The sequence below is a fragment of the Ostrinia furnacalis genome, unplaced genomic scaffold (assembly GCF_004193835.3).
Source record: "Ostrinia furnacalis isolate ACB-3 unplaced genomic scaffold, ASM419383v2 OfSCF2047, whole genome shotgun sequence".
Taxonomy (NCBI): Eukaryota; Metazoa; Arthropoda; class Insecta; order Lepidoptera; family Crambidae; genus Ostrinia; species Ostrinia furnacalis.
This window is the reverse complement of record NW_021132286.1, coordinates 1,501,370-1,514,647: the sequence shown is the minus strand read 5'-3', so window position 1 is coordinate 1,514,647 and position 13,278 is coordinate 1,501,370. Positions and strand designations below refer to the sequence as shown.

At 38.3% G+C, this 13,278-nt stretch overlaps 1 protein-coding gene across 6 annotated transcripts in view; it reads right to left on the bottom strand.

Annotated features, from left to right (window-relative positions):
- The window catches only part of LOC114354390 (microtubule-associated protein futsch), a 71,820-nt gene extending 63,388 nt beyond the window's left edge, over window positions 1-8,432 (bottom strand). For 3 of the 6 annotated variants that reach the window (XR_003656018.1, XM_028306760.1, XM_028306761.1), the window contains exon 1: window positions 8,074-8,432. The gene's annotated coding sequence lies outside the window, so the exon portion shown is untranslated. The remainder of the gene's footprint in view (window positions 1-8,073) is intronic. The other 3 variants (XM_028306757.1, XM_028306758.1, XM_028306759.1) reach the window with 1 other exon arrangement.
- Window positions 8,433-13,278: the final 4,846 nt, after the last annotated feature.

Genomic DNA, 13,278 nt, shown 5'->3' with positions numbered 1-13,278 from the left:
TATACATAGCTAGCAGTATACAGTGTACAGTGGGTGCGTTATTGTCCGCAACAGGTCGCAGTGCGCGGGCGCATGAAGGCTGCGTATCGGATGTTCTCTATTCAGGCCGCTGCAGCGCGCAGGACTTGCATTTGCTGCTTTTCCAGTCTTGTTACTTGTTACGTGTCCAGTCTGTCCACAAGATGTGTTGCGTTTCTTTTTGTCTTGGGAAGTGCAATGTGCTTCACCAAAAAATTTTGTTATGCTCGACAGGGCTGATACTGTCCAAAATTATTTGAAGATCCTAATGGATTTAAATATAGGTACTGATATGTTGTGTCCATACCAATTACGGCAGCTAATCCTATGCTAGTCTAATGTCTGACATGATCTACCTATTAGTCGGGATTGTTTTGAGAACGGCTTTGACGGGCTCGGGTTACGTTCGCGATCGCTCCATGCGCGAACACTTCGTGGAATTGTCACCAATTCCTATCTAACTCTTGTCCCTAAAGATCAATTAGGTACTTACTTACTCCTAACGTCTAAAACATTTTAATAGTTCGTACATTAACGTTGTAGGAAGGTACAACGATAATCCCTTTATGCGCAAATTGTCAAATTCGCAAATTGTCAAGCGGTCGCAATGTGCCAGATTCTCCATAATCTTCATGTTGAAATAAGCAACGAATTTAATCAACCACTAATAAGAGATAGGATAGTCCTTCAAAGGATAGAAAATATATTTATAAAACTGTGTCGTAAATAGTAAACTGGGGTTATGCCTGGTTTAACAAATGTTTTAACACATTTCTGGGGTTATCAATTCCGACTTAGTAAAAACCTTCGTGCCTTAACTCATCATCCAAGATCAATATTTACGATTCCATTTCAAAGTAATCAATTCCATAAGCAAATGACACCTACGTGATATTTGTTTCAACGTTTCTGTGAATTAAATGGCTCGAGCAATTTCAATTTTATAAATGACATCACTTACTGTGGTGGGCGACCCGAGTTCATTTGTAGCGTAAACGAATGGTTATATTTTACTGATAAATACACCTTGTTCTGCAGAGATCACTTGCGGACTAGAAATTGGCGAACTTCAGACAATGAAACAATCAAATTTTAATTGATGAAAAAAATCAGATGTTTATGTTTTTTTTTGCTTAATCTCTTTTTCAGCTTTGTTGGAGGAGCTTTATTTTGTAAAGATGGATAAAAATTTGTTAGGTTTCAGTTTTATATCGTTTATGTGACTATAATATTAAATATTAAAGTATGTTTGTGTGCTAATGTTTAGCAATAATAACTAAATTACAAACTCATTGACTAATGTCGGACATCGTCAGCGCTATTTAGATAATACAATTTTCCTGATATTTTGAACTCGTTATTTTGAACCAGATAAATGTAATAAATGAAATCATGTTACATTGTTATATGTATAAGGAAACAACAAGATAATATTTAAGACTGAGATATTAAATATGTAAATAGGTAGGTCTAGCATCATAACATAGGTAGGAGAGGATTTTACCTGTAGAGATAAAAGTATCAATTGTAAATATTATTGAACACCTAATAATAGTTCGCAAATAACATTATGTTTATGTTTGCATGTATATTTATGATTCTGTTTTCTTTAAGTTAACATGTTGATAAGTTATTATGTTTTTTGTAAACAAATTAGCCGAACAAACAGATTAAACTGTTACTAAGTAATCTCTTTTTCTTTATGATTAGGTAATCATACTTTCAAATTCAAATTATTTAATATCAGTTACATTTTTTGGACAGACATTTTGTTGGGTTTAGTTATTCCGTTTCATGTGTTCAATGATTTTATTCAAATTAGTACATCTACACTTTGAAAAATGACAATATACAAGAAGAATAAAACAATAAAAGCCATTAAAATATCCTTTTCATTACACCAAATAAACATACTAAGTATTACGAAACTTAATTTCAGGCAAAAAGTCATGCACTTACCACCTTTCCATACACCACCCCCTCTCAACTATCACAAAATAGAAGAAACTTTTCACAAGCCAGACAAAGTATTCTTAGACCCTATCTGAGAAGAGAGCAAGACTCCTAGACTCGGCAAGGCACAGGCGGCGCGGATTCAGTCTACGCGCAAGTGCCACCTCGGCGCGGGCCGCAGATGCGCCTACGCCGCGTGGCGGGCTGACATGACGGTGACACCACTAATTATTGACTGCCCAAAACTCAAAAACACCCACGAACTAATAAACCAGACATTATTTACCCGACTGCACCAGAAGGAGGGTTATTTAACCCCCATTTACAAAAAATATTAATTAAAAAATAACTACATCAAACAACGAAGAAGCTACCACAATGCAAAACCCAGAGCGAAATTATTGAAAGGAAATAATAATGACAAGCATGAAATCGACAATAACAACGGTGACAGCAAAGAGTGTTGCCGGTTCACTTCGCTCCGCGTTCATTTCGCTAAGCTATGAACAAAAGAAGTAAGGAAACGATATGAAAGTATTTTTCTCACCTAGTTAAAAGTGATAGCACCACAACACAACAAAGCAAAAATCAAGTAAGCTCACAGTTTTTATCACTTAATTTTGAATGAAGTGTGTAATTTTGTCACACGAAAGAAGTTTTGCCAATGTTCAGCATGTAAGCCCAGCCGCCAGTGCGCTACCTGGCAGTAATGGCATTATAAGTGCCAGTGACGCCACCCGACTTCGATCACAATCGTCTATCCTGCCTCCCTCTTCCTCTAACCTCCTCCAGGGTTTGCACTGAGGCGGATAGCAAACACACGTCTGGACTATGTCATTAGAGGAGGGGTCACTGAATTCATGAATGTTTCAGACAATGAGACAATCACTATTACTATAAGGGGAAGGAGGTTTCCAAAAGTAACAAACCAATCTACAGATTAATCAGTTGTTGACACGAAAATATAATTGTCAGTTAAAGAGAGCAACTTGATTTTATTGAGAACAGATGTTTGCGCTCAAAATGATTCTTTTAACTTTAGACAGCTTCATTGAATAAAAAAATTCCTAATGAAAACTTTCCTATTCCATGTCCAGGAACCCCAGGCCCTGGTGACCGTGAGCCGCGCATCATCGCCGCATTTACAGCGACATTGCACCGCCGCGTGGGCGCATCGCGATCGGTTCAGCTGCATGCGATTACTGGCTAGTGACGTTTGCGTCACTGTATGAAAGGTAAATATTGATGATCACTAAACCTAAACCACACTCAAATAAATAAAGAAGATTTATAACTAGTGGTTTCTTGTAAACAAAGGCTATAAGTCTTGCCTTTAAAATAAACTACCCATTGTTTTAGACTACATATTTGAAAAAGGTTTCAGGTATTCGTAACTCACATGAAAATGGTACTGGTAAATGGCAATTAAAGAAAAATATCCCTCGAAAAAAACACTGCCTAATTACATAATACGTAAAAGAAACATCTTTGTACTCGCAATCATCGATATCGACATCAACATAAGTTCACCCCTTCGTGTCAGGCTCAATGGAGACGGATGCGAGCCTGGAAGGCCACTCGGTCTAGTTGTACGGAACCCGTTTTACATCACGACTCATATTTCTAAGTGGAAAAGTTAATCTACCCACGAACGGTCCTAGATTTATGAGGAATGTGGGAAATTGGACGTTTCTGATTTCCTTAGTATGTGACTGTGATTCAAGCTGAATTACATTGGAAATGAGTTGACGCGTAATTATATTTCAACGGGAAAAAAATTGCTCGACTCTTTATCTGAGGCAGAAAACAGGTTCTGGACGGTATTGCAAAGTTTTAAATGACTTGTTCTTGACATGTTGAAAATTGAGGATCAAAATTAAATATAGGTAATTTAAGGATTTCCGAGGACTTTGCAAGAAATTGTGTCTTTATCGATATAGATTTCTGTCATTCGTTTCGTTCCTACTTACGCCAGACTAAGGTAAGAATAGAAATGAAGTAATTTCTCAAAGGGTTAAAGCTCGAAAGACATAATGTATGTGGTCCACTCCACTCTTACACTCGTCACGGCGTGTGCGCACCAAACACCGTGAGAATGCACATTGCACGTACGAGTAGGACCATTGGTGAAATTAGATAAACGAACTTTAAGAACTTTGATAAATGCTGATGTGTTCAATTTTCTTCGGATTCTGGAAGCGATTATAATATTGTTAATCATAATTTTATTAAGTTTCGTGCCGCACCATACCTAATTAATAACAAGAATAATGCATATTTATTCGCATAAAAAGATAGCATTAATAGCGTTGTTACAGTACAATAGTGCTAGCGAAGAGTCCATGGTAATTAGATAAAAAAACATCACTAATAATAAAATTCATGATGCAAGCCACAATATGAAAATAAAAATGTAGGCAATAGCAACTCGTGCGTTTAGGAGTAAAGAGAACGATACCGTTGAAAAATAGTAACTAAAATCATACAATGGTGGTATTATGCACATAAATCAATTTCATTCATTGAATTTCATTAATTTTAAAAATATTACTCTCAACTTTTATAAATTTTTCGGTAATTGGAGTGTGACCGACCTCCCAGCGGCCATTACTGGTCACACGCATTAACAATGGGAGTACATAGCAACCGGCGCACCTAGATTCAACTTTAATAATAAGTGTGAGTATTGAAATAAAATCTAAAACAATTAGGTTTCTTTAAGATTCTTGGCAGCTAACCGTAGATCATAACTTCCAACTCCAAGTTACACAGTGTAACACTCATAAATAATTTAACATACAATACTATCTAATACTCGTATCTACTATAGTCCAGACAGACAACAACTTTGAAGTAGAGAATCGGTTAATATTTCGTGATATTGTCACCAATATTATCAGGAAGGATATTTTTAAGAGTGAGCCGCCCAGTGTGGGCAGTGGATGTCAGCGTGATTGGAGTTGATTGGGCGAGCTCTAGACAACACATTAGGTAATTTTGAGCATAGCCAAAAGGTAATAGCCAGATTATTTTCACGTTATTCATTGTCCCATCAAGTAATATCAATAAATCATCAAAAAGAAGCCTCCAAGATCGGGCTAGTATCAACAACACGATTCGCTCTAATAAAAACAACCGACATCAGCTCAGAAACCGCCAAACATAAATTGATAAGTACACATTCAAGGAGATGACGGAAAATCGTTGTCATGCTTTTCCAGGATGGAAAAGATTGGGTTAACTGGGATTGCAATGGAGAATTGCCCCAAATAGCCCGATTTTGGAAAACGGTTACATAACAAATTACGTTACATGGATAAAAAGAAGACTTCAAATAAGTTAAATGGTGTTCCTGATCTCAAAGACCTGTTTGAGGATACAGACGCGGTAATAGTTATTGCCATTAACGGGAAACCACAAGCGATGGCAGTATTTAGTAGCAAGTGCGTGAGAGGCGTAGGTGGCGCGGAATGGGTGGCCTGAAGAGCGGGTTATCAGAACTGATACTGGAATGAAAATCGGATTGAAATGCCGTTCAGATACAAACGTGGTTTTTTGACATGATTGTAGTAAAAATAATTTCAGACAAAACCCTACCCATCTGCCATGGGGTTGCTCTTATGCCATTATCTTCTGTGGTGATTAGTTGAATGTACAATAACATTGGTCTGCTTTCATTGATCAACGTTTTAGCTGTCTTTGTGGTAGCGTAGGAAAAATGACCCAATCCACGGAATAGCAGCGAAGTGATAGCGCACGCGCAGCCGTGAGGTCTCCGCGCTTGCATCAGGCGCGTCACAATCGTAGAGGTAATAACGAAGGCATTACATAAACTTTATTTGTAGGTTTCATTTAAAATATTTCGAAAAAAGCTACAACTAATTAGTAAATAATGTATAAGATTTCACCTAAGGACTTCACTCTGTTTCTTAAAGAAATACATTACATTTAGTTAATTAGATCTCTCAAAATAACATCAGTGTTTTGATGCTGGCTGATATTGTGGTAGGTGAGTAACCCAATGCAAAATAAATCAAACAAAAACGTACACCCTACGGTTATAGGCTTCGCGGCATTCAAGCTCTTTAATAAGCTAGACCTAGTCAATTATTAGTAGATAATCTGGGTTCTGATTAAAGTTGCGGGGAGGTTTATACGCAGGCCGTTAACTGATCGTTCCAGCTGCTAAACTATAGGGTCTGTAAAGGTGTTTAGCAGAGGAAGTCTTTATGCTGAGATGATAAAAACTATGGGTCTACTGAGGCTTATAAAGGAATAGGAAGGGGTTAAGGCCTTTTATTCAGATCTACTGTGGTAGGAATCTTGTTTGAAATGCGACGAAACGAGCCGGAGGCAATACCGGACGGTGACAACCGCTAAACATAGCTAACGATCTCTAAACAAAGCAATACGATTTGTCCACTAAAAGGATGTTATTGGATTCCAATCGGAAAGGAGTTGGTCATCGGCTAAGTATTTAAGGTATTTGTTGTAACCCAAACAATCGATTAAGTAAGTGGTATTGATGGATGATAGTGTCTCTAAAGACAATAATGCAGATAATTGCCTGTTAAGTTAGGTCAGTGTGGCAGCATAACATTCGAGTAAAAGACGAGTGTTTGTGTACGGCAACTGCCGATAAAAGTGAAGACAACCAAATATTGAGAAATGACAATTGTATCGAGGCCGGGGTTGATACGGCGACAACTCATAATTATTAATTACTTTTAAATTAAGTGAAATTACCAGCTGCGGCACAAGGCCGGAGCCGTAATTCGTAGGTACGTACTGAAACCATAATGTCGCGAGTGACATTATTAACATCCTTCGATATGAAAAGTAATGAGCCAGATCGTTTAAATATAAAATTAACAATTTTGGAGAAACTGAAACCCGCAATTACATTATTCCTTTTGCTTTTACTTGAATAACAAGTCAATTTTAATCCCTAATTGCTGTTGCTTTAGTCTCTAACGCATGATGTTTTCACCTATAATTAAGTTTGCATTTAACAAGTGTCATTTTTTATAGTTACCTACTTTTGTGAAGCCTCAATGTAACCTTGTTGGTGTTCAAATAAATAAATAAATAAATAAATAACAAGCATAAAGGCTGAATGAGCGTGGAATCATAAGCTTTCTTCAGTACGTATAATTTATCGAATGACCTTAGTATACATGAAACTGATAGAAAAGTGGTGGTAAGGTAGCCTTGTACCTACATAGGAAAACACAATAGTAGTTACTACAGATACAAAATGATTTGAAGTAGGTATTTGGAAGGAAGGAATAAGGAATTTGGAAGTAATTTCGAAACTTGACAGATTTAAATTCCAAATTACAATAAAAGTCGTACCTAGTCGTACCAACAGCATTCGCCGTCTGGTCATAATTACAGTTAAAAGCCGTGACAATCTTATTGACCCACTCATCGGTTACCTTTGCCTCCTTTGCATTACAATCGCATGAATCACCGATGGGAAGGGAGGTCTCGAATTCTTCGGGGTCAACTACCTATGGGTTGGGTACCAAAAGTTTTTGACACCATGCCCTACCTATATGACAGAGTAAAATTTAACTTAAATATGGCAATTCTTAACCATATCTTACGTATGTAAATAAAAACCCGTTCTTTGTTCAATATGATTGGACGTTAAATATTGTTCCAGCTAACTAAGAACGCGCGGATAAATCTAACATAAAGAACGGATCGGTAGACAATAATGTATCGCCGAAAAGAATTCAAGAAACAGGTGAGTAAACACGAGTGGCAACATCAGAAGCATACAGGTGAGTTATTTGTTTTGGTCCCGACGAACAAAGCGGCGCATTCTCGTCGCGACGGCCAAACAACCGGCGTCGTGTCATGAGGATGACACAAGTCATCATAATAACACTAACATTAATTGGTTACTCCGCAAACAATACAAATGCCTCGCATTCCCAAAATATAACAACGGAACGAGTTAAACCAGCTAGAGGTTCCATGAATGAGGCGTAAAGTATAAATTATGCGCGGGCACGTTGAGAATACTGAGCTGTCAAAGACCCGCGGGAGCGAGCCCGACCGGCTCGTGTTGACTCAAATACAACAGCAACTCACCTGAGCGCCGGCGCCGCCGTCAGCGACCACCGCCCGTTAACATTTAAAATTCGCCAACTCTGTCTTCAGTGCACAGTTCGCTGGTTTCGTTTTCACCTTTGCGTTAATTAATAAGAGTAACAGTTAATTAAGCTCACTTATTAAGTTATAGCGAAGCGGGTGTTAGTGGTTAACGAGGATCGTTCATAAATATGGCGGTGAGTTCGCGAAGTCGTTTCGTTCGTCCGACCGCTCGGTATGCACTTTAGGGTCACTCGGGGTCGGGGTGTTGTTGTTTTTTCGCGGGGCTTCGAGCGGAGCGTGGAGCGTGCGGCGCGAGCGGCGTCCGAGCGATCACTGATCACTGCCGCGGAGTGACCTGCGCCCGCGCCGAGCCTGCCTCCCTCATCCCTCTCCTGCAGGCTTTCGTTCGTCTTTCGTGCTCCAAAAGATAAACCACTTATCGGCCGCGTTCCAAGAAAGCGAGACACAACACACGACCTCTCACTAATTAGCCTAAGTGCGTTATTTATATTGATACGATAAAAAACTTGTTTGTACATTTGACAACGGCCTATACAATAAATTAAATTGTGTCGTAGGAATTCAATAATAATAAAACGTATACTAATGAACGAAACGCCTTTATGGAACATGTTATTGCTCAAAAATACAATCTTGCTGATGATGATATTAGCTATTAAAATAAAACTTAATAGGCACATACATAGAAATAATATGTTGGGACTATGGAGTTGGTTACCCATGATTTTGTCTATGAAGACTATGACAAATAAGTTTAGTATGTAATAGTAAATATTAGAAAGGCTAAATAAAGCAATAAATGCAATGGTTTTCCACATTACACAATGGATTACGAATCCGCCGGAGGACAATGACGGGGCGAAAGCCTTAGACGAATCAGGCTAGGAGTTTCTTTAAATTTAACGTAAAATCACCTGATCCAGCACGAGCCTTTGCATGCGCTACAGTACTTCTAGAACCTGCATCCGGAGCGTTTCTTTATTAATTGTCGACAGTACAAACCATCGTGTCTACAGTGCAAGCTATTGCAGGAGGAATAATATACTGCGCGGAGCCGGCGCAAGAAGACATTACTGCAGGTTATTAGCACTAGACACAGGCGAAACAAGCGCAGACCCTTACTCGACACATCTAAAGCTAACTAGTAAACGAAAAATTATGAGGGAAAGTGCACTCGGCACTGAACAATGTAACGCTGTCAAATGTTAAGCTTCAAGATCCGATCGGACCATGTTCTGGACATAATTTAACATCGAAACTTGTTTCCACTCAATAATAAATCATAATATTATAATTTACAGCGCGGATCGGAATCAGATTATCATATTTTAAAACAGACGATCAATACGCGTCGTCAATCATAATTAAGATCAATTTATCGGTACAGATTAGTTCACTAAAACCTTTTTCTTATCAGCGACGGCCTACGACCATGTCCCGTAAGTGGTTCCGATAGTGCTCGCTTTCTTCCTGCAGCTAAATAAATAACTTTCTAGTAAGTAGATAAAGGAAATAAACCATCCAGTAAATGAAGACGTTTGTTTGCAAATGTGATCGAAGGTTGTAGGTACTAGAAGCTGTTGAATATACATGCGTGGGCGCAGGGATACTGAGCTCAGACGCGAGCCAGCCAAGGTGTAGGTTCGACGAAGGTGACGTGACTCAGGCCGGCGTAAACCTTGCGATTTACTGCCAATATTCCATTTCATTTTAATGACAAGGCAATAAAACATTATGTTTGATGATCCAGCCAGAAGGGATACATTGGCGATGATGTCACTTTACTCGATAGTCTTCTCTTAGAAAACAAAAGTATGAGCAGTGTTACTTAATTCGCAATATTATTATTACTCTCAGTCAACTAGCGATTACCAAGAATTCATCAAATATTAATAACATTATTAGGAAAACACCGAGTAAACACGAAAATCAGGGCAAGCATTAGTCATGCAGTTGAAGTTATTTACAGAGTCGTGTCACAGGTCAAGCAGTCGTGACATGGTGTGACATAAATAAATATATGTAGAACACTCGCAGTTGGGCATGCCTTACGAGATTAGTAAATAAATGATCGAACAAATAAGCTACGGCTACCTAGGTACATTGCTTATGAAATTTCATTTTAAAGCTGTGTTCATCTTTTTTGTAATGGTACTACTACCATAGGTTTATCGGTAAAGTAGTTGAGGCAAACATTGGTGGTTTTTTATGTCCTAAAATGTTAATTATTCGCCCAGTGCTTCCCATAAAGTGGCAGAAATAGTGGGTATTAATTAAAGCAACAACTAGAAACGAAGGCACATTTTAAATTGTATTAGACTCAGCGATTTCATTCAAAGAAAAATATAAGTAGTTTCAATTTTCCATTTATAGAAGTTACCATAACAGAGCGTTAATGAAGTTCAGAATTCGCCAAAATGCAAAAATACGTGCGCGGGCGCATCCCACGCACACACACATGATGTCACTGTTCATTGATGGGTGTGACGTCACACATTTGCATCACAATGAGCGAGACGTCTCTGGAGGCATTGTGCTAGGTTCTACCATATCAGAGCTTCTGCTGGCAGGTGCATCAGGTATTTGGCTCACTGCCCTAGAATGTCAAACAAAGTATGGCTGAGCTTTAAAACATGGACAATATCATCTAAAGCGGCACCGACATCTTTTGCGGAAATGATACATGGGAATTTTGAAATAATGTTTTCCTCATTCGCGTTTGCAGATAGATTGGTGATTCAATTTGAAAAAACAGACGAAAAATTTTAAAAAGCCTAAAGCTTCAACTACACCAAAGCGTGCAGATCGCCATCGCTGGCGGGATCAAAAGCCAATGACAGGTCGCGCGACCCATGACAATCCGCGCGACCTGTCATTGGCCTATGATCGCGCCGGCGATGGCGATCTGCACGCATTGCTGGTGTGGTTGAATCATAAGAGAATTTTGATCCCAGCAAAGCTTGTTAGCAATTAATGTATAGCTTATGTATTTAAAATGAATCGAGCAATGTTATGTATCGGTTGCGATCGCAGTGTTTGGGATGCATTGCAAGTGACACCGGGTCACCGGTGACTACCGGATAGCAAATTAGTACAAACATAGAACGTTTTCTATTCGTGGGCGTGTGTCATCGCGGGCCAAATTACACTTCGTTTAGTTTCAATATTTTATAATTAACGTATCTAATTTTATGTTTTGGGTTAAGTCAAATGAGGCTAAATATTAAACATTGTCAATTTTAAAACTACAACGCAGGATATTATTGGGCATGTGTTCATCAAATTAAAGTACGGCAACGTTCACATACTGCGAATGGTACGATCCAGTAAAAGTGACGTGTGCAGACTTTTCCAAAGTCAAATAAGCACAAGATTTATTCTTACTTTGGGAATTATAAAATCATCGTGCCCGGGAAATGAACCAAGTCCATAGACATCAATTAACCAGTTCAGCGCGATCACGGTTCATGATGGACTAAAATTATGTCATTAGGACAGAGAAAGACCAAGTAAATTCTGAAAATGACGACTGGGAAGCACTATATACGAGCTTATCAAAGTTAAAACTGTTTTAGATAGCATAATGTGTTTGTTGATGTGTGAGATTATGTTAGACTGTCATATTTTGTAAAATCATGATGACGTTCAGATACAACCTACATTCAGTCAGCCTGCTCATAAATTAAATTATCGCGACGTTTGTGACCAACTCCAAACAAACAATGAATACTTAGGTGTCTGAGACGAAATAGGAGTATTATTAATAGTCATAAATCTGGACTGGTAGACAAATTTTTGTTTGAAATATCTCTCTATATACGCGTAGGCGAGTAATAAAACTATAGGAAAACATTGGCGAAGCATTTAACTTATTGAGCTATCATTAGAATTTTAATAGCGGAAACTAAATAGGTACGATCCATGAAACTTTATGAGACTGGTTGTATGCACCAGCATTTATTTAACATGTCTGTTTTATACTTTTATGTCTACTCGTATTTTATGGCCATACTTAATTTCAAATAAGGTTTACATGAATTTCCATCTCCAATGTTGACAAGAAAAATCTTGATGTGTGGGCAGTCCCATTATACCCCAAGATGTGCAAGAACTCGATTATTGTGTCATTATGGCAATTTAAGTGAATACGCATGACCACGACATCTTGTTTGATGTCAACAAAGCTCATACAACATTTATAAGTTATCTGATAAGTGTAAGGAAACCATTTTAATCCTCCTCCATCAATTTGAGGATCATGAGACCGAATGCAAATGGTCGAAACTCTCAGACTTTCCGCTATAATTACGAACAACATCTTTAGTAATACCGGTGGCGACCGGCGATGCCTGCGCGAGAGCGCCTTATAAGGACGCAGGGCAACGTCGGCCCACGCAGCATCGCACTCATTACCTGTGTATCATTCATACATAATATGCACCAATACCAATGCATTTACAAATTTTCTTTAAAACTTTAAATCTCTTATCAATTTTAAGAATTTGAGACGCGACCATTGGCGACGCGACGTGTTCTCGTACTGAAGATGATACTGACCGTGGGAAAACTCTATATTTTTATTTTATTTATCAACAAGACATACACTAGAAGACAATCAATATTTACAGCATATTTAAACTTTATCTATTTATTTTCTTACCACGTTCCTCCTTACTTTAGTACCTAAATAGCTTAAAAACGTGTATATTGCTTTATAATTGATGACATCGATTCCTATTCAATGCGTATGCAGTGCGTTTCAGCTATAACGCAGTAAAGCGCGTGCGCACGACACACGTGCGCGCGTGAGCGATGCACACGCATACGAGTTACTCGTATTTGCATTTATTCGGTGATTTGGTACGAGTACATGTCGATAAAAGGGTGGACATGTCGATAAAATATACCTAGTACCTACCTACCGATAGTTAAAACTTAAAATACACCAGGCATATTAAAAAGTTTCTAAGCAACGAGAAGAACACCCCAAAACCGTAAACATCAAACAGTATTGTTAGCAAACAAAACAGATAACTCGCGGCGTCAAAACAGATAATCACAATAAGTGCGCACGCGCAGGTACGACGATACAGTGATTCTGATTAACCGTCAATTAGTTTAGCGATTGCTGAAAAACTGTTACACGCGTAATAATTTTAGTTTTCTTTTTTTTTCAGGTGA